The sequence below is a fragment of the Entelurus aequoreus genome, linkage group LG20 (assembly GCF_033978785.1).
Source record: "Entelurus aequoreus isolate RoL-2023_Sb linkage group LG20, RoL_Eaeq_v1.1, whole genome shotgun sequence".
Lineage (NCBI taxonomy): Eukaryota > Metazoa > Chordata > Actinopteri > Syngnathiformes > Syngnathidae > Entelurus > Entelurus aequoreus.
In genome coordinates this window covers 37892153-37914077 of record NC_084750.1, presented here as the reverse complement: position 1 = coordinate 37914077, position 21925 = coordinate 37892153, and the positions used below count along the sequence as shown (strand labels likewise).

The following is a 21925-nucleotide window of genomic DNA, read 5'->3' as shown; positions in this document are numbered from 1 at the left end:
ATTCCAATACAAAACGTATTAATTATAACTATAAAAACTACTGTAGCTACAGTGTATGCCGATTGCTAGCAGTGTGGCGTAGCACTGATATTAAGCAATTGTTGTAATGTAAAATATGTGTCTTGCCCCAATCGGTTGAAGTATTTCCAAGCTGGAATAAAAATAATTATAATGCACACACACCCACATAAGCCGCTCAGCCGCCTGTCGTGCCTGTCAAACAACAAAGAGGGCATAGTCGTGTCGCGTATCCCATCCTCGTACCTAAACACATTGTTGGAAGCCGCTTGATAACGCCTGTGCATCACCAGTTGGATAATATTCCGATTGCTCAAAAGGATCGATTGAGTAGCAATTACTTTCATCCTTATTAGTTTCCGCTGGATGGTCACAGCTGAGCTGGTGAGTGCTTTTCAACATTTCCGTGTGTATTTTTTGTATTCACATTCAGCGCCATTTGCAGACAGGTACACACCCGCCGACTCTTTTATTGTTTCCTCTCAAAAAAAAATAAAAACAATAAAAATGCGTATTGCTTGTTGTGAAAATGATGTGCGCCGGAAAATATATTGCTATGAAAAAAAATTAAAATAAAAAACGTGTTTGGATGCGTTTGGCTAATTTTACGGCGTGGACAAGCGCAGATGCGTTCACGGCTGGCTCGTTACCATGAATAAATAATTGGTGTTAATGTTTTCGGCGTTCATATTTAGGACGCCGGATTATAGGACATTGTTGTCTCGTCGTTTACTCCCGTTTCCAAAAATATGTTGCGACGACGGAGCGTCTTTCGCAATTATTTTGCGACATTTAAGGAGAATTGACACCCATTTACCTACCGATCGGCACCCATCTGTTTTGAGCTGGAGCCTATCCCAGCCAACTTCGGGCGAAGATGGATGACTGGTTGCCAATAAATTGCACAGCACATAAACAAACAACTGTTCATACTTATGGAAACATTTGTCTCCAATTTACCCAAACTGCCAAATGTTTGCAATATGTGAGTCGAACCTTCCACCTTGCAATTTTGGTTTTGTATTAAGGGGTTATCCACAAAGGTTAAAGTCCTCCTTGTTGACGATGTTTCAGAGTTGCGTCCGTTCAGCATTTGTGGATTACAACAGCGGTCCCCAACCACCGGTCGGGGGACCGGTACCGGTCCGTGATGCATTGACTACTGGGCCACAGAGAAACATTAAAGGCCTACTGAAACCCACTACTACCGACCGTCTGATAGTTTATACATCAATGATGACATCTTATCATTGCAACACATGCCAATACGGCCGGGTTAACTTATAAAGTGCAATTTTAAATTTCCCGGTAAACTTCCGGTTGAAAACATCTATGTATGATGACGTTTGCGCGTGACGTCAATGGTTGAAGCGAAAGTATTCGGACACATTGTATCCCAATACAAAAAGCTCTGTTTTCATCGCAAAATTCCACAGTATTCTGGACATCTGTGTTGGTGAATCTTTTGCAATTTGTTTAATGAACAATGGAGACAGCAAAGAAGAAAGCTGTAGGTGGGATCGGTGTATTAGCGGCTGGCTACAGCAACACAACCAGGAGGACTTTGAGTTGGATAGCAGACGCGCTATCCGACGCTAGCCGCCGACCGCACCGATGATGAAGTCCTCCGTCGCGCCGTCGATCGCTGGAACGCAGGTGAGCACGGGTGGTGATGAGCAGATGAGGGCTGGCGTAGGTCGAGAACTAATGTTTTTAGCATAGCTCTGTCGAGGTCCCGTAGCTAAGTTAGCTTCAATGGCGTCATTAGCAACAGCGTAGCTAGGCTTCGCCAGGCGGGACAGCTTTAACCGTGTGGTTACAGGTGCATGGTTTAGTTCGGTGTCTCCTGATAGTAGAAGTAATAGTAGTATTGTTGATCTTCGGTCTATCCTTCCAGTCAGGTCTTATTTCTTCTGTTTCTATCTGCAGTTAAGCACGATGCTATCACGTTAGCTCCGTAGCTAAAGTGTTTCGCCGATGTATTGTCGTGGAGATAAAAGTCACTGTGAATGTCCATTTCGCGTTCTCGACTCTCATTTTCAAGAGGATATAGTATCCGAGGTGGTTTAAAATACAAACCCGTGATCCACAATAGAAAAAGGAGAAAGTGTGGAATCCAATGAGCCCTTGTGCCTAAGTTACGGTCAGAGCGAAAAAAGATACATCCTGGCGTCCTGCACTGCACTCTAATCCTTCACTCTCACTTTCCTCATCCACGAATCTTTCATCCTCGCTCAAATTAATAGGGTAATTGTCGCTTTCTCGGTCCGAATCGCTCTCGTTGCTGGTGGGAATGATTGTAAACAATGTGCAGATGTAACGTCACGCTACTTCCGGTACAGGCAAGGCTTTTTTATCAGCGACCAAAAGTTGCGAACTTTATCGTCGATGTTCTCTACTAAATTCTTTCAGCAAAAATATGGCAATATCGCGAAATGATCAAGTATGACACATAGAATGGACCTGCTATCCCCGTTTAAATAAGAACATTTCATTTCAGTAGGCCTTTAAGATGCAAGTTGCAAGAACATTTTGATACAAAAGATATTCAATCAATCAAAGTTTGTTTATATAGCCCTAAATCACAAGTGTCTCAAAGGGCTGCACAAGCCACAACGACATCCTCAAGCAAGCAAAAACTCAACCCAATGGGATACAATGAGAAACCTTGGAGGGGACCGCAGATGTGGGGACCCCCGCCCCTGGGTGACCGGTGCAATGGACGTCAAGTGGATCTAGTTGATAGTGTGAGAGTCCAGTCCATAGTGGGGCCAGCAGGAGATCATCTTGAGTGGAGACAAGTCAGCAGCGTAGAGACGTCCCCAGCTGATGCACAGATGAGTGGTCCACCCCGGGTTGTGACTTTGAACAGCTAGCGGATCATCTGTGGTCACCTAATAACCTCTCCACGCAGGAGAGGGGGGCAGAGCAGAAAATAGATGGCAGATCAACTGGTCTAAAAGGGGGGTCGATTTAAAGGCTAGTGTATACAAATGAGTTTTAAGATGGGACTTAAATGCTTCTACTGAAGAATTCCTACATGGGAAATAATTGTTTCATAATTAGTTTTTTGTCAAAATATTGCATATATTATGTTTTACAGATCATCTTCATGTTGCTTTCTGACAGTCGCTTCCGGATGCGTCGTTTTGTGGGCGGTCTTATTTATGTGGCTCACCTTCGGCAGCGTCTTCTCCCCGTCATCTTTGTTGTAGCAGTGTAGCGTGCAAGGACGGGAGTCGGAAAAGTGTCAAAAGATGGAGTTAACTGTTTTAATGACATTCAGACTTTACTTAAATCAATAACGGAGCAGCCTCTCCTCATCAGGAAACAACAACAAGGTGTCCCGTGAATAACCGTCCGACCGGAACTCTCTAATAACTAAAGTTCCTTGGGTGAATAATGTAAACTCACTACACCGGTATGTTTTAGCGCTTTCATGGCAAGTTTACTGACAGATATATGTAAGAACTTTACACAATGGCAACAGCGGAGGATGAATGTCCCATAACAAGAAGAAGCTTATCGACTACAAAGGCGGACGCGTGCAATTTTTCAGGATTTATGCAGATCTCAAATACAGATCAGCAGGTACCAGAAGATAAGAAAAGTTGCTTTCAAAACAAAACGCCAGAAAATATGTCTTACCTTATACACACACCTAGGGCTGCAACTAACAACTAATTTGATAATCGATTAATCTGTCGATTATTACTTTGATTCATCGATTAATAATCGAATAAAAGAGACAAACTACATTTCTATCCTTTCTAGTATTTTATTGGAAAAAAACAGCATACTGGCACCATACTGGCACCTTACTTATTTTGATTATTGTTACTCAGCTGTTTGTAAATGTTGCAGAGTATAAATAAAGGTTTATAAAAAAAAAAGTAGCCTCTTCGCATGCGCATAGCATAGATCCAACGAATCAATGACTAAATTAATCGCCAACTATTTTTATAATCGATTTAATCGATTAGTTGTTGCAGCCCTACACACACCATAATACTCGTATGTTTAATGCACCGACAATCCATCAAGCGGTGCGTCTTCATAGCTTACCAACGTCGTACTAAAACATTTTGATAGATTTATGAGCGCCGTGTGTAATGTTCTATATTTTCAATGGAACATGTAAATTGTTGGTGTTGTTTACTTGAGTCATATTGCCATCATATTGCAGTCTACGCATATCTCTTATATTTGACTGCCATCTACTGGTCACACTTATCATTGCACTATGTACCAAATAAAATTGCTTCGAGGTCGGTAAGCAAAACCAGAATTGTTAAGTACATTAGGCGCACCGGGTTATAAGGCACACTGTCGAGTTTTGAGGGAAAAAAGATGTTAAGTGCGCCTTATAGTCCGGAAAATACGGTACACGCTTTATATGTAACGTAGTAACAGGCACATTCTTAATAACTCATTGCTCATTATAAGCATACCGCAACACATTCATTTCAAAACCGCATCACAACGTTCACTTTTTTCTTTGACAACATCACTGATTACTGCTCACTGCAGACTTCATTACAGACAACAAACATCACTCACTGTACAATGTCTGCTCTCACTGGGATGCCGACTGTAAGGATGTTGATATATACCTCTTTAAATGCAGAATGACTCATAATTATTGTGACAAGAAAGGGAGGGGAAACCAAGCGTCTTGTCAGATTGTGTCCTCATCCTTCTATTATCAAGGTGAAAGGCATTATTTATGATCTACAATAAACTTTTTACAAGCACAGAGGCGAGAAATCTGCTCACCAGCCGATGATGTCAACATAGCCAGTTGGTAATCTTTGTTATCTCGGCGCCGCTATAAATAGCTGGCACTTGAAATAATAATATCACTAATACTTGGTTAATATTCAAGTCACGAGATGTAAATGGAGTATTGTTTGTTGGTTTTTGGATGGTTATTTAGAGAGCTTTATGGGCAGAATAGAGAATACATTTATGAATTTTAGAATGCATTACCCCAAATAGTTTTACCTAAAGCAGTGATTCTCAAACGTATTTACCACTTCAGAAAAAACTTGGTTCTCCAAGTGCTACCTTGATGGGGACGGCAGGGCGTGGAGGGTAGAGCAGCCGTGCAAGCAACTCGGGGGTTCCAGGTCAGATTCTAGCTTCTGACATCCAAGTCACTGCCGTTGTGTCCTTGGGCCAGACATTTCACCCTTGCTCCTAGTGCCACTCACACTGGTGTATGGAAGTGATTGAATGTTCGGTGGTGGTCGGAGGGGCCGTAGGCGCAAATTGGTCTGTCTACCCCGGGGCACGGGGTGGGTTGGGTTGAGTTTTAGGGATGCGGTGCGCACCTCAGTGTTTCCTCAGCCGATGCAGGCTCCGGGAACTGCGGTCTGGTGGCCTGCCATTCCCGGGCAGAGACCTCGCTGAGGGTGTGAGGTTTCACTTCTTTTTTGTGTGTGTGCCGTCGCGCGGGTTTTGCTTCCTGTTGTGTGGGGTCCGTGCCCATCTGGTCCGGCCTTGTGCTGTGGGGTCTGTGTCGGTGGATTGATGCAGGGGCAGCGCAGCCCTCTTGTTTGGTGTGGGTGCTGTGTCTCGGTTGTTTGGGCCGTGGTGTGTTTGTGTGGGTTTGAATTGGGGAGTGGAGTCTTGTAGTGGGGGAGGTGTTGATGTCTCTTGTTTGCAGGATGGCGTTTGGGCTGGTCTGTATGGTCCTGTTGGGGTGTGGTTGTCGGTCGCGGTTTTTCAGTCGCTTTGATTTGATCGAGTGGTGCTTGTTGTCTGGGGTACTGCAGCCGTTGTAGCTGCTGCCGTTTGTTTGTGGTGTGGGCACCCGTGGCTGATGGGTCCGGTGCGGGGGGATGGCCTTTGTTGTGACTTGTGGCAGCGCGTGCATGTGGTGTTTGTCGGAGCTGGCGAACTTGCCGGCTTTGTTCTGGTTTGTTGTCGTGTTGGTTGGTGTGTCGGCCCGGGCCAGACCTCGTGGTCTGCTGCGCTGTCCTTCACGCCATATTTCATGCCGTGCCTCACGCCCAGTGTTGTGCCGTCGTCTGGGTGCGGGCTTGCCGAGGGTTGTTCCTACGGGGTAGAGTGGTGCGTGGCCGGACCTGTGGGGGGGATCGGCTGGTTCTTGGTGGACAATGGGTTCCCGGGCTGGATTGCTGCCTCGCCGGCCTGTGTATGGACTTGTTTGTTTGTTTATATATGTGTGTGTGTGTGTGTGTGTGTGTGTGTGTGTGTGTGTGTGTGTGTGTGTGTGTGTGTGTGTGTGTGTATGCAGTTGGCTGGCTTGGGGGGCTGGCTGTCCTCTGCTTCTCCCGTGCCTTGTCCTCTCCTGGGAGCGTCTGTCTCTGGCCTGCTGCTGGCCCTGTCAGGCGGCACGATAGTCTGGGGTTCCCGTCGCTGGCTGGCCTGACTGCGTGGGGCCGGTGGTCCCTTGTTACCTTGGCACCTAACCTGCTATTTTGGGTTGGGCTCTCTGGGTGTCTGGGGCCGTACTTTGACTCCCGCACACAATGGGAGACAAATATATTGTACATACAAATATACGCACATACATACTCACATTCACTCAATTATACATACATATATACACACATAAGTATATTCATTCATTAATCCATGTATACGCACACACATTGGTACTTACCCACACACAAAGTAGGTACCTACGCTCACACATACATACACAAATGCAGCACATACTGTACATACACACTCACGATGCATACATCCACACGCACGTTCGATGTGGAGTGACTGAATAATGGGTAAATAATAAAATCCATTATTATTATTTAGTTATTATAATGACCCATATTAATACAGTAACATAATGAGCCTAAGGATTCATTAAAATTAGGCAGAGGTATCATTTTAAAAGTATATTTAATATTTTTGGCCCCTGTAAAATTACGCAGTGTGAATATAGGAAAATAAAACACTTAAATCAAGTGATTCTTTGGCATACCACTTGATAGAGCCCGTGTGTCACTAGTGGTACACATACCACAGTCCCGTGAATTTCACAAATACTGAAAGACTTAACCAACATTGTCATTCGGTTTTGATTTGGCTGCATACCATACTTCTTTAGAAGGTTGCCCCTTAGATATGATTAAACAAAGTAGCCTAATCATAACAATTAATCTCAGTATGATGTAATGCGGTCCACCACTGCAAACTATAACCACAATCATGTAGTTCAATCAATACTTCTCTGACAGGGACAGCATTTGACTGAATCTATTGAGGATTTTAGTGGAACATTTATTCCCGTGAGCTCTTATTGTAATCAAGAATGATCATGGATTAGTCATCAGTGTATCTCCAGATGGTGTTGGTGGTGTTTGTCAGTAGACCGACTGTACAACGACACGTCCACATATATTGTAATGGTTGTCAATAGTAACCAACCAAGAATTATATACATCTTAGTGGAGAGAGATATATAAGAAAGGATCAAACACATACATTGTATATTAGTAAAGAATGGTATGATTTATTGGTTTCATATATGCAATGATTTTGACAGCTTTTCAATGTAGTGAGTTCCTGGTAGTGATTTTAGTGGGTCCTCTGGGAAATTCAATAGGTCCCCAACTAAATTATATTTCTTATATTCTTATTTGTCTTAAATTGTAGCATTATATATATGATATGGTTATAATTAACAGATGGATTCATGTATGTTCAAAATGTATCAGTTATTAACCAAATTACATTTTAAATGTTTCGTTCTCCTTTCCCTGCTTACTTGGGAGAAAAACGTGATCTCACCGGAAGCGGCATGTATGTACAGATGCTGCCTGAGCATAATAAGTTGTTTTTTTTCATCACCGCCACCGGAGTTACACAGTACCGTATTTCCTTGAATAGCCGCAGGGGCGTTAATTAATTTAAAACCTCCTGTTACTCCTGCGTTTACCGGAAACCGGCGGGATGGCCGTGCATGCGGTAATTATTTTAAAACCTCTTCTCACTCCGGCGTTTACCAAAAGGAATCCATAAAATTTAGGCGTGCGCTTTGAGTGTGATGTAAGCATACCATCATGAAAAGCACATTTAATTAAAAAAAACGTAATTGTGGTCTTACCTGTACTTATAAATGGAGTCCATTTGCAGCTCCTTCTGACCAAAAGCATCGATAACTTGTTTATAGAAGTCTTCATTATTTTCTTTTTTCCGTTTTAAAAGTCTCTGTCTCGATGGAGATATTCCTTTAATTATTACCTCCTGCTTCGATTGAAAGTCCAGTTTAGAAAACTGTTTTATTTTAGATACCGGTACGTAATCCTCCTTGTTAAAAGGAAGAAGAAAAAATCTCTTGCTGCGTGTGTTCACTTCTTCTGCAGTACCGGAAGTCGCAAGAAGGATCACTAGCGCGGCAGCGCCCTCTACCACCAGGAGGCGGGAGTCATTTAATGACTTATACAGTATTTCACACACGCAGCTACGGTATATTAGTAAAACATAGCTGCTTACTGTTCTCTTTAGCATACTGTACCGGTATTCAATAGCTTGGACCTTAAATCCTACTGAATAGCTCTTTATCTTTTTTCCTTTGTGCGATTGTAAACTACTGAAAGCAGCTTCCTCCATTTTGAAAATGAGGACAGATGTGTCACTCGAGACGTAACGAATTTGACCCGGTGGAAGTTCTAGCCATGCTAAATATTTTGCGAAACGAGTTTGACCCGGTAAAAATTATAGACATGCGATAATAAAATTAATGATTTTGCGAAACGAATTTGATCCAGCTTCAATAATGAACCGGCGATAAGGCCAAGCATGCGTTAATTATTTTGAGAAACGAGTTTGACCCGGCAGTAATTCTAGACGTGCGAATACTATATTCCCTGCGCCAATTCAAGGAAATACGGTATGTTTGGTTTTTTTGTTTTTATTACATCACGTCCCTTAAGAGTCAAAACAAAATCAACATAAATGAGGACAGTATCCAGCAGTTCAAATGTGTGTTACTTACTATGACGTTTGTATCTGTATTTGTTGGCTGCTAGTTGCCCTAATTTAGCCATCGACTTTGAATTCAGCTATTTTTAGGCATGTACTAACGACCAAAGATGACTACTTGTATTTTTATTTATGCAGTAACTGTGCTGTTCATTTGGCTGTGACAAAATATGTATTCTGTTTAACTTTTGTCCATTTAAAAGCAAATCATAAAAGGTACTGATAAAAACAAATTATACGTTTTTTTATGTAAACAAAAGACAGTCAATATAGCAGCAGAACATTTTGTGACGATGATGTTTCGAACAAAGATTAGCTGCAGATTTTTGGCTCAAATGATAAAGCTATTGCTGGGTTGCAACCACGTGACCTAGAGGCACTTTTGGGTTTTATGCGATGGTCGAGAGCAGGGCCGCCCAAAGTAGGGCCCGGGGGCCAAATTTGGGCCGCTGAGTGGTTTGATTGGGCCCGCCAAGGGGTGTGTTCCAAATGTAATACATTTTCATACTAGTGTTGTCCCGATACCAATATTTTGGTACCGGTATCACAATTATTTCTGTACTTTTCTAAATAAAGGGGACCACAAAAAATTGCATTATTGGCTTTATTTTAACAAAAAATCTTAAGGTACATTAAACATATGTTTCTTATTGCAAGTTTGTCCTTAAATAAAATAGTGAACATACAAGACAACTTGTCTTTTAGTAGTAAGTAAACAAACAAAGGCTCCTAATTTAGCTGCGGACTAATGCAGTATCATATTGTGTCATTTTCCATTCTATTATTTTGTCAAAACTATTAAGGGCAAATGGTAGAAAATGAATTATTGATCTACTTGTTCATTTACTGTTAATATCTGCTTACCGTATTTTTCGGAGTATAAGTCGCACCGGAGTATAAGTCGCACCTGCCGAGAATGCATAATAAAGAAGGAAAAAAACATATATAAGTCGCACTGGAGTATAAGTCGCATTTTTGGGGGAAATGTATTTGATAAAACCCAATACCAAGAATAGACATTTGAAAGGCAATTTAAAATAAATAAAGAATAGTGAACAACAGGCTGAATAAGTGTACGTTATATGACGCATAAATAACCAACTGAGAACGTGCCTGGTATGTTAACGTAACATATTATGGTAAGAGTCATTCAAATAACTATAACATATAGAACATGCTATACGTTTACCAAACAATCTGTCACTCCTAATCGCTAAATCCCATGAAATCTTATACGTCTAGTCTCTTACGTGAATGAGCTAAATAATATTATTTGATATTTTACGATAATGTGTTAATAATTTCACACATAAGTCGCTCCTGAGTATAAGTCGCACCCCCGGCCAAACTATGAAAAAAACTGTGACTTATAGTCCGAAAAATACGGTACTTTCTCTTTTAACATGTTCTTAAAATGTAATAATCACTTATTATTCTGTTGTTTGATACTTTACATTAGTTTTGGATCATACCACAAATTTGGGTTTCAATACGATACCAAGTCGTTACAGGATAATCCATTGGTCAAATTCAAAGTCCTCTTGTCCAGGGACATATTTCCTGAGTTTATAAACATAATATCAATTTAAAAAAACCAAAAGAGGATGTTGTGATGCCAAAAAATATCGACGTAATCATAGTAGTATCGACTAGACCATGGGTGTCAAAATCTGGCCTGTGGGCCAAATTTGGCCCGCCGTGTAATTTCACCTGGCCCTTGAGGCGATATCAAATTAACACAAAAGATGGCCCGCCGATCCTCCCGGGAGTCTTCCAAACGGCAGCTAGCCAGCCAGCCCAACAAGTGCTGGCCCAGTCACATAACATGTGCGGCTTCTGCACGAACACACATTAGAATGCAACGCATACTTCATCAACAGAGATACAGGTTACACTGAGGGTAGCCGAATAAAAAACTTTAACACTGTTAGAAATATACGCCACACTGTGAATCCACACCAAACCAGAACCCTTTGCAGCACTAACTCTTCCGGGGCGCTACAAGGTGTGTGTGTGTGGGGGGGGGGGGGGGGGTTGGTGGTAGCGGGGATGTATTTTGTAGCGTCCCGGAAGAGTTAGTGCTGCAAAGGATTCTGGGTATTTGTTCTGTTGTGTTTATGTTGTGTTACGGTGCGGATGTTCTCCCAAAATGTGTTTGTCATTCTTGTTTGGTGTGGATTCACAGTGTGTCGTATATTTCTAACAGTGTTAAAGTTTTTTATAACCTGTATCGCTGTTGATGAAGTATGCGTTGCATTCGCTCGTGTGTGCGTACAGAAGTCGCACATATCTTGTGACTGGGTCTGAACGATGTTAGAATGGATGAAAAGCGGACGTGACGATAGCTCGTAGAGTACGTTAAAGGTTAATTTGTTCAGTTTTAAATTTTGGCCCACTCTGTATTTGAGTTTGACACCCCTGGACTAGACGGACCGGTACTTTTCAGAGGCGGTATATTACCAAAAATTATTCATTAGTATCGCGGTACTATACTAATACCGGTATACCGTACAACCGTAATTCATACTGACCGTTTAAACTCACTAGAGGTGCCTCGATCTAATATTGATATCACACATCGGTCCAATATCAGCTTGAATCTGAACCGTTTTACTACAAGCAGTCCTGCAACGTGTTTGCTTGTGCAAAGCTGGACAGACAGATAACATGTAAATGTCCTCCAATAAGCACATAATTGATTCTATTTTAGTCAAGTCATTTACAAAAGGTAAACTCAAAACTTACAACGGGGGTTGTTTCAGCGCAGCAGCCAGAAACGGCACAGCTCTGTTGTCCGCGTGCCGCACTGGGGTCTGAAGCGGCAACGTTGGATGAGTACAGGGTACCTTTGTGCGTATTTGTGTAGTGTCCGTGGTACATATTAAAACTAAAAGAGAGGTAATTTCTTGCGGCATTTCTCGGTAATCAAATACAAGCATCCACAAAAGATCCTCCACCACAAACCACAGCGTGCAGAAAACCTCCAGAAGCGTGCAACTCAAACGTTTACTTCCTATGTGCTAAGAAAACACAGCTTAAAGACACCGTCGTTTGGCAACATTTTGAACACCCCTGCTTTACTTTTTTCACCAGGAAGGCAAAGTTTAGCCTGGGGTCCATTTGTTATAGACCCGTGGCACATTGTAGTAATACAATAAACACCTTTTTTTTTAACATTTTTTTTTTTGTCCTGTCCAGCTACTCAGACAAATCATATAGTTGATGTAGATGCCCATATCGGCTGTACAAATTTACTTTACAAAAGAGAAGTGTGGGATACTTCTCCTGTTGCCTTATTTGTATTTGACTTTATTAAATGTATTTATATTATTATTTGGTGCAGCCGGGCCGGAGCAGGAGGGGATAGAAAGAGAAAAAAAGGAAGACAGAGGGAGAAATTGTGGGAACAAGAGGGGGATAAGACAGAGAGACAACAACAACAGCAAACACAACAATAACAACAACAACAACAACAATAGAACAACATCAGCAAATAGGATATGTACAAATATGATGGTAAAAGTGATAGCAAAGAAGCAGTTAGTGAAATAAATAATAATACAGAAATGACAATGAACATTATTACACTACAAATGGAGCAATACAAATACCAATAGAAATAGCACTATTTGTAATGAATAATAACAATAATTTACTTCTATAATCAACAATGCAATTGTTCAAATTCAACAATACATATATGTAATGATAACTTTAAATACAAAAGAAAGCAGATAAATGGAGGGGAAGAAAGAAAAGCCAACTATATTAACCTTGTAGATTGTTATAGTAATAATCGGTTAAGCTTTGTCAGTGTGCAATGTGTTACCCAGTTTCCCGTAGGGCAGGGGTCGGCAACCCGCGGCTCCGGAGCCGCATGCGGCTCCTTGACCACTCTGATGCGGCTCAGCTACATACATGCCGACCCCCCATAAACATAAACACAACACAACCATTACCCAGAATCCCATGCAGCCCTAACTCTTCCGGTCTACATTATACACCCCCACTACCACCAAATCCCCCCACACATCAACCCCCCCCCCCCCCCCCCCCCCTCCGTGCGTTGGTTGAGCGGAAGAGTTAGAGCTGCATGGGATTCTGGGTATTGGTACCGTCAGTGTAAGATGTGTGGCTGCTGAGTTAGTACGCCTTGCTGTCACTTACGTGAGCAAGCCGAAATTGCATTCTACATATGGTCGAGCAGGTACACTGTTAGGGCAGACTGTAGAGGGTGCCAAATGCAGTGTCATCACGCTCTGATATTCGGGAGTCTCCCAGGAAAAACGAGAGGGTTGGCAAGTATGACGCTATCAAGCGCCATTCATTCAAAACTCGCGGGCTGCACTAACATCAAATTTCCACATTAAAGTGCGTGTCGGTGCGTGTGTCGGAGACACCTAGTTAACAAAGCACAAAGCATTTAAGCTTTGTATGCGGTGTTTTTCATTTTAAATTTTTTTTGTGGCTCCCATTACTTTCTTTAATTTGTGAAACTTGCCAAAATGGCTCTTTGAGTGGTAAAGGTTGCCGACCCCTGCCGTAGGGCAACAACGTTAATATATGTTTGATGAAACTTGGGGTGGTATAGCTTGGTTGGTAGAGCGGCCGTGCCAGCAACTTGAGGGTTGCGGGTTCGATCCCCGCATCCGCCATCCTAGTTACTGCCGTAGTGTCCTTGGGCAAGACACTTTACCCACCTGCTCCCAGTGCCACCCACACTGGTTTAAATGTAACTTAGATATTGGGTTTCACTATGTAAAGCGCTTTGAGTCACTAGAGAAAAGCGCTATATAAATATAATTCACTTCACTTCACTTGATTATATGCATGTATGTACAAACGTGTATATGTACTTGTATATGTACAGTATGTGTTTATGTATGTTTGTACAGTGAATGTATATGTACAGTATGTGTATATGTATGTTGTACAGTGAATGTATATGTACAGTATGTACCTTTTTTTAAATAGAGCAAAAAGGCATACCTTAATAAGAAAACGATGAAATGTTGATACTATTAATAAGCCCTTATGAAATATGTAAAAAAAAATTCCACAACTTAAGTGTCCTTTTTAAAAAAAAATCCTATAAGTATATTTTTTCTGCCAATAATCATTAGCAAAGGCATTGGTTCTCAAACTTTTTTTCATCAAGCACCACCTCACAAAACACATGGGTCTCCTTTCTTTTATTTTCTTTTTTTTGTCCTGTCCAGCCACTCAGGCAAATAATATTGTTGATATAGATGGCCCTTTTTTCTGTACAGATTTACTTTACGAACGAGAAGCAACATCTAAGTTCCATTTAAACCAGTGTGGGTGACACTGGGAGCAGGTGAGTAAAGTATCTTGCCCAAGGACACAACGGCAGTGACTCGGATGGTGGAAGCGGGGATCGAACCTGGAACCCTCAGGTCCTCACGCCCTGTGGGATACTTTTCTTGTTGGCTTGGGTCTCTAAGTGCCTCCATAATGACCAACATTAAAACACAGTAGCATAGTAAGCCTAAGTACTCATTAAAAACAACACACTTGCAAACTTAAAAAAAAAAAACTTAATTTGTATCTACATTAATTTTCTTGTAATCAATTGATAAAATATTTTGGTTAGTATTTAATATTTTTTAATATTTTTTGATTGTATTCATATTGTAACTGACTGGGTCCTAGGTGGTTATGTTCCACATGTAGTTCAGTCAATGTTTAACAGATGTTGTGATTTCCAATGGCTTTAAAGGCATCATTGTTACATGCAGCTGGATGGAGCCTGCATATCAGTAGTGGTACACTTACCACAGTTTGAGAATGCCCAAATGGATAATGCTTTTTATGCGTGGTCATGTGACCTTTTCGTGTCAGGCGTCTTCCTTCAATACTTAGTCTCTTTCAACCAGGGATGCACCAATGTTTGTTTATAGTGAGCTCAGGGGACTTTTTTAACAGGCCATTTAGTGCACTTAGGAGAAAAGGAGTGCTTGATGGGAGTGCTCCTAACCTGCTTACAACACACTACAGTAATATTGTTGTATTTTTTGTAACAATAAGTGAGCGGTGGTACTGTAAAAAAACTATGCAGCTATACCCGGTTTATTCTTTCACTGATTGCATTAGTCCATAGTTTCATACTTTTCAATTGACTTAGTTGTATTACGGATGTACGTGTCACATAGAACAAAATGGGAAACTTTCCAAATTGTATGGTTCATTAAATTGGATTCTTATTTCTAAGTTTATTCAAAAGACTAATTTGTTTTACTTATTTATAGTACCGTATTTTCCGGACTATAGAGTGCAGTATATAAGCCGCACCCGCTAAATTTGATTGGGAAAACATATTTTTACATTAATTAGTTACGGTACAGTGGGGGAAGGAGACGGCACAGAGGCACGGACGTTGTTTAGCTCTAGGCGTATTTATTATAACCAAGTAATGAGGCGTGTAACTTATCCAAATACGTGTGGTGAGACTATGTGAAGTGATTATACGAGGAGTGTTACCAGGAGTTGTTGAAGGTGCGTGTTGAGCGAGGTGCGGAAGTTCAGGGAGGGCAAGGCAAGCTCAGAGGTACAGGGGCAGGAGCGAGATGTCGAGATCCAGGAAGGCAGTAAGGGAACCAGAGGGAATTCGGGGAGACGAGACACACAGCTCGAAACCAGGAAAAGGAGGAACGCTGCTGGATGGCGACACAGGACACAAGACGATGAGCACAGAGGAGGGGAAGCACAGAGAGTGAGTAAATGCACATAGAGCTAGGGATGATGTTTGATAAGAAATTATTGAGTTCAAGCCTATTATCGAATCCTCTTATCGAACCGATTCCTTATCGATTCTCTTATCGAGTCCAGATAAGTTGTTGTATATGGAAAAAAACACAATATTTGATTTAACAAAAGCTCACTTTTATTGTATAAGAAAAAAATAAAATCTAATAAATAAATAAATATTGACTGTTACCCCCCTAAAAAAATAAAATAAAATAAATAAATATTGACTGTTGTAACCCAAAGTATATTAAGTGGGATTTTTCAGAAAAACAAATATATACAGTAACACAAAAACAACCTGTCTCTGTGATCACTATAGGTGTATAAATAATAATATAGTGTTAAATAAAATCAGTCCCTTGGGCACAAAACTTAAAATAATACAGCTCTCCAAAAAGTGCACTTCTGCTGCTATTTGACATAACTGTTTGCTATGATGCTTTGAAATTTTTGCAGTTCATTTCTTTATTTAAAGAAAATTCTATGAAGAGAAGAGTTGTTTGCACATGTGGTTACAATGCTAAAAAATGAAAAGTTAAAGCTAAAAAAAGAAATACACTTTATTGAGTTAAAATCTTTCCTTATAAGGGGAAAGATGTGATGTTATGAGCTAGGGAAAATAACAACTACACTACCCAGCATGCAACGGGAGTGACGAGCATGCGCGGTAGCCCCGAAAAGTGTTGTTGCATGTCACCGCCGGCAGCTAAGAATGAGGTTATGAGCAGCTGTGAAAGTAAACGTCAAGAAATCAGCCAACACGCCTCGTCTGCATTATTTATAATTAGACAGACAACACATAAGTGTGATTTTGTTTTGTTTACAAGGAAAGAAAAACAAAAGTTAAAAAAGGGAGATGTCATATATACGTACTATGTGCTGCGGTTGCTTTAAGTTGCGACAGCTGCCGTAAAGGAGGTGCGTGCTAGCCTGGTTGCTATGTTTCCGGTTGGTCGTAAAAGTGTTCGTCATGTGTTTGTACCCTGCTCAAATCTCTCAGTAAAGTTATTCATTGGATTATACCTTTTGTTTTGAACTTTATTACACCTTGGAGCGCGGTCCATTGTTTTTCCTGCTTTCCCTATCTGCGCCTAATGACTGAGCTACGTGACGTCCCGTCCCGGGACGGGATTCGTTCCGAGGGATTCGAATAAAGAACCAACTCTTTTTCTTTACTATAGTGGTCTCGATAACGGGTACCGGTTCTCAAAAAGGGATGCGAGTCCGAGGACTCGGTTCTTTTCTTATCGAACAACCGGGAAAACCGGTTTCGAGTATCATCCCTACATAGAGCTAGAGACGTGTAGTTTTACTGTACAGTAACAGGTAGCTACGTTCTGGCGCTGGAACGCAGGTTGCGCTGGCTTAAAAAGCATGGAGCCTCGTCACGCGGCTGCAGCAGGAGAGGAATGCCAGTGGGCGTGTCTCCAGGCGCGCTCAGCGGAGCGCACAGCAGAGTGAGAGGCGGCATGTGTTTAAATAGTAACAGCACAAGCATGCCCAGCGGTGCGCTCACTAGAGCGCGTCGAGGAATGCGCGCCGGCCTGTGCTCGCGCCGTGACATGATTAACCCGCACTGGACTATAAGCCGCAGATATATACTGACAGGTTTTGGCACTAGAGGGTCCTCCAGAGGAGACCTCAACATCCCCTACAGAAAAACAACCTTAGGACAAACAGTTCTGTCAGTCCAAGGAAGTTATTTCTGGATCAGCCTCCCAATGAATATTAGAAAATGTTCCACTTTCTGCACTTTTAAAAAAACATCTTAAATAGTTCTTAAAATTACCAAGTTATGTTATCTCTTTAATAATTGTATTGTTTTTAACATGATATTGTCATATTGTTCTGCGTTCCTGTTTGAGACTACAGGTGTAAATGAGCCACTATGCTTTAATCAGTCTTACTAACAGTCTATGTAGACTAGATAGTTCATTAATCTACATCAGGGGTGTCAAACGTACGGCCCGTGGGCCGGATCAGGTCCGCAAACAGGTTTTATCCGGCCCGCAGGAGGAGTTTTCTCAGTATAAAAATGAGCAGACATTTTTGAATGAAAGAAACTGCTGTTCTAAATGTGTCCACTAGATGTCGCAATAGCAATTATTTGTTATCTTTGTAGATTATGCTATATATGTAAAAAAAACAAAAAAACACATGATTTTAGTGCACCAGTCGAGGAAAATGAGCAATCTACATAAATAACATTCTGTAATTTTATTTTGATATTATTTTTTCATCATAATAGATTGAAAATTAACCCCAATGACTTGACTGATGAACATTATCACATAATTTATTCAGAAAGTATAAATAACTACAAATAAAGATAGAATACTATTAACCGCAACATATAAGTGTAAAAAAAAACCTAGCAACGTTATGATTTGTACAATTTCAGATGTTTTTTTTCTATTTTTAAACAAAGAAAACAATCTGAAGTTGTCTTTATTTTTAAGTTATTGTGCCGTGATTTTACCAGTCCGGCCCACTTGGGAGTAGATTTTTCTCCCCGATATAAAGTGAGTTTGATACCCCTGCACTATACCGATTCAAGCAAGGCACAGATGATCTCCATGGCTTGCAAGATTTTTTTTTCCGGACTGCAGCCTTGTCCAGTTGAGTGGACAAGAGACTTATCACACTGTGTGCGAAAAGGCTGCGGTTGTTTTAACAATCATTGTGGTGTTCATAGGCATAGACATCCAGTCTTTAAAATTAAGTTTATTATGTGATATATCTGGAGTTCTCTCACTGATGTTTGACCTATATCTGCTGTTTTTTGATACCGGCAATCTGCTGTTTATGTGATTGTTGCACAGCTTGTCTTGTAAATATTAAGACGGATAAAATGTATTGTGTGCAGTGAGCAACGTTTGCTTACACACCAAACCCTGCCATCGAAATCAGGGTTCACACTTGATTGACCTTTGACCTTAAAGCGGTTTTAGCAGCCTGTAGGGCTGCAACAACTAATCGATTAAAATCGATTATAAAAATAGTTGCCGATTAATTTAGTCATCGATTCGTTGGACCTATGCTATGCGCATGCGCAGAGGATTTTTTAATTTTGTAATATTTTTTTTATTTTTTTTTATTTTTTTAAAAATTATTATTATTTATTTATTTTTATTTTTTAATAAACCTTTATTTATAAACTGTAACATTTATAAACAGCTGAGAAACAATAATCAAAATAAGTATGGTGCCAGTATGCTGTTTTTTTTCAATAAAATACTGGAAAGGGTATAAATGTAGATTGTCTCTTTTATCCGATTATTAATCGATTAATGGAAGTAATAATCGACAGACTAATCGATGATCAAATTAATCGTTAGTTGCAGCCCTAGTAGCCTGCAAGATGGTCAAAAATCCACTAACTTTTTTTATTTTTTTGTGACATTAAAGTCAAACAGACTAGTAATTTAAATACTTCAGTGATATAAATTGAATTATAATACATTAAAAAATAACATCATTCAATCAATCAATCAATCAATGTTTATTTATATAGCCCTAAATCACAAGTGTCTCAAAGGGCTGTACAAGCCACAACGACATCCTCGGTACAGAGCCCACATACGGGCAAGGAAAACTCACCCCAGTGGGACGTCAATGTGAATGACTATGAGAAACCTTGGAGAGGACCGCATATGTGGGTAACCCCCCCCCCCTCTAGGGGAGACCGAAAGCAATGGATGTCGAGTGGGTCTGACATAATATTGTGAAAGTCCAACACATCAGCCAAAGTCCAGTCCATGGTGGGGCCAGCAGGAACCATCCCGAGCGGAGACGGGTCAGCAGCGTAGAGATGTCCCCATCCGATGAACAGGCTAGCGGTCCACCCCGGGTTGGAAGCAGAGTAGAAAAGAAAAGAAAAGAAACGGCAGATCAACTGGTCTAAAAAGGGAGTCTATTTAAAGGCTAGAGTATACAAATGAGTTTTAAGATGGGACTTAAATGCTTCTACTGAGGTAGCATCTCTAACTTTTACCGGGAGGGCATTCCATAGTATTGGAACCCGAATAGAAAACGCTCTGTAGCCCGCAGACTTTTTTTGGGCTCTGGGAATGACTAATAAGCCGGAGTTCTTTGAACGCAGATTTCTTGTCGGGACATATGGTACAATACAATCGGCAAGATAGGCAGGAGCTTGACCGTGTAGTATTTTATACGTAAGTAATAAAACCTTAAAGTCGCATCTTAAGTGCACAGAAAGCCAGTGCAAGTGAGCCAGTATAGGCGTAATATGATCAAACTTTCTTGTTTTTGTCAAAAGTCTAGCAGCCGCATTTTGTACCATCTGTAAACTTTTAATGCTAGACATAGGGAGGCCCGAAAATAAAATGTTACAGTAATCGAGACGAGATGTAACGAACGCATGAATAATGATCTCAGCATCGCTTGTGGACAAAATGGAACAAATTTTAGCGATATTACGGAGATGATAGAAGGCCGTTTTAGTAACACTCTTAATGTGTGACTCAAACGAGAGAGTTGGGTCGAAGATAATACCTAGATTCTTTACCGAGTCTCCTTGTTTAATTGTTTGGTTGTCAAATGTTAAGGTGGTATTATTAAATAGATGTCGGTGTTGAGGAGGACCGATAATCAGCATTTCCGTTTTCTTAGCGTTGAGTTGCAAAAAGTTAGCGGACATCCATTGTTTAATTTCATTAAGACACAATCCAGCGTGTTGGTCAGCTTTAGGGGCATGTAGAGTTGAGTGTCATCAGCAGAACAGTGAAAGCTAACACCGTATTTGCGTATGATGTCACCTAGCGGCAGCATGTAAATACTAAAGAGTGCAGGGCCAAGAACCGAACCCTGGGGAACTCCGCACGTTACCTTAACATAGTCCGAGGTCACATTGTTATGGGAGACACACTGCATCCTGTCAGTAAGATAAGAGTTAAACCAAGACAAGGCTAAGTCTGACATCCCAATACGCATTTTGATACGCTCTAATAAAATATTATGATCAACAGTATCGAAAGCGGCGCTAAGATCAAGAAGCAGCAATATAGATGACGCATCAGAATCCATCGTTAGCAATAGATCATTAGTCATTTTTGCGAGGGCTGTCTCCGTAGAGTGATTTGCCCTGAAACCGAATTGAAAAGGTTCACAGAGATTGTTAGACGCTAAGTGTTCATTTAGCTGCTGTGCGACAATTTTTTCGAGGATTTTCGAGATAAACGGAAGGTGGGACACCGGCCGGTAGTTTACCATGAGGTCAGGATCGAGGTTAGGTCTTTTGAGTAGAGGATGAATAACCGCTTTTTTGAATGCTAGGGGAACAGTGCCAGAGGAAAGTGATAAGTTTATAATATTTAACACTGATGGACCTAATAATACAAAAAGCTCCTTGATAAGTTTCCCAGGAATTGGGTCAAGTAAACATGTTGTTTGTTTTGTCCCATTTACACATTTTAACAATTCCTCCAATGTTATTTCATCAAAGAGAGAGAAACTATTTTGGAGGGCAGTGTCCGTCGTAGATACTGTGTTAATAGAACCCAGTTGTAGCTGAGATGCATTGTCTTTAATCTCTTTTCTAATTACTTCAATTTTCTTATTAAAGAAATTCATGAAGTCATCTGCTGAGTGGGTGGAGCTACTGGGAGGAGTCCCTTGTTGGGTTAGCGATGCTACTGTACTAAACAAAAATTTAGGATCATTTTTGTTGAGGTGGATGAGATTTGAGTAATATTTAGCTTTAGCTGAGGTAAGCATGCGTTTATAAGTTATTAAACTATCACTCCATGCTTGATGGAAAACCTCAAGTTTAGTCGCACGTCATTTGCGTTCCAGCTTTCTACATGATAATTTCTGGGCTTTAGTTTTTTCTGTAAACCATGGGGTACGCCTTTTAGGGGCCCTTTTTAGCTTTAGCGGTGCTACACTATCAATGGTGTCGCGCAGGGCGTCGTTAAAGTTGTTAGTGAGGTTATCAATAGAGCCCACATAATTTGGGAATGGTGCCATTACCGAAGGCAGTAGGTCAGTAAGAGTCGTCGTTGTGGCAGCATTAATGTTGCGGCTGCTATAGTAGTTATTATTATTATTATTAGTTTGTTGACAATGAGTCAGAACTTCGAATTTTATAAGGAAATGATCGGACATTACTTTAGTGTACGGGAGTATCGTAACTTTGGAGGTGGTGACACCCCTGACAAGCACT

General features: G+C 40.9%; 1 protein-coding gene across 12 annotated transcripts in view; it reads left to right on the top strand.

The window, feature by feature from the left end:
- The first annotated feature begins 216 nt into the window (after positions 1-216).
- The window catches only part of epb41a (erythrocyte membrane protein band 4.1a), a 146764-nt gene continuing 125055 nt past the window's right edge, over positions 217-21925 (top strand). For all 12 annotated transcript variants that reach the window (XM_062030097.1, XM_062030095.1, XM_062030094.1 and 9 more), the window contains exon 1: positions 217-402. The gene's annotated coding sequence lies outside the window, so the exon portion shown is untranslated. The remainder of the gene's footprint in view (positions 403-21925) is intronic.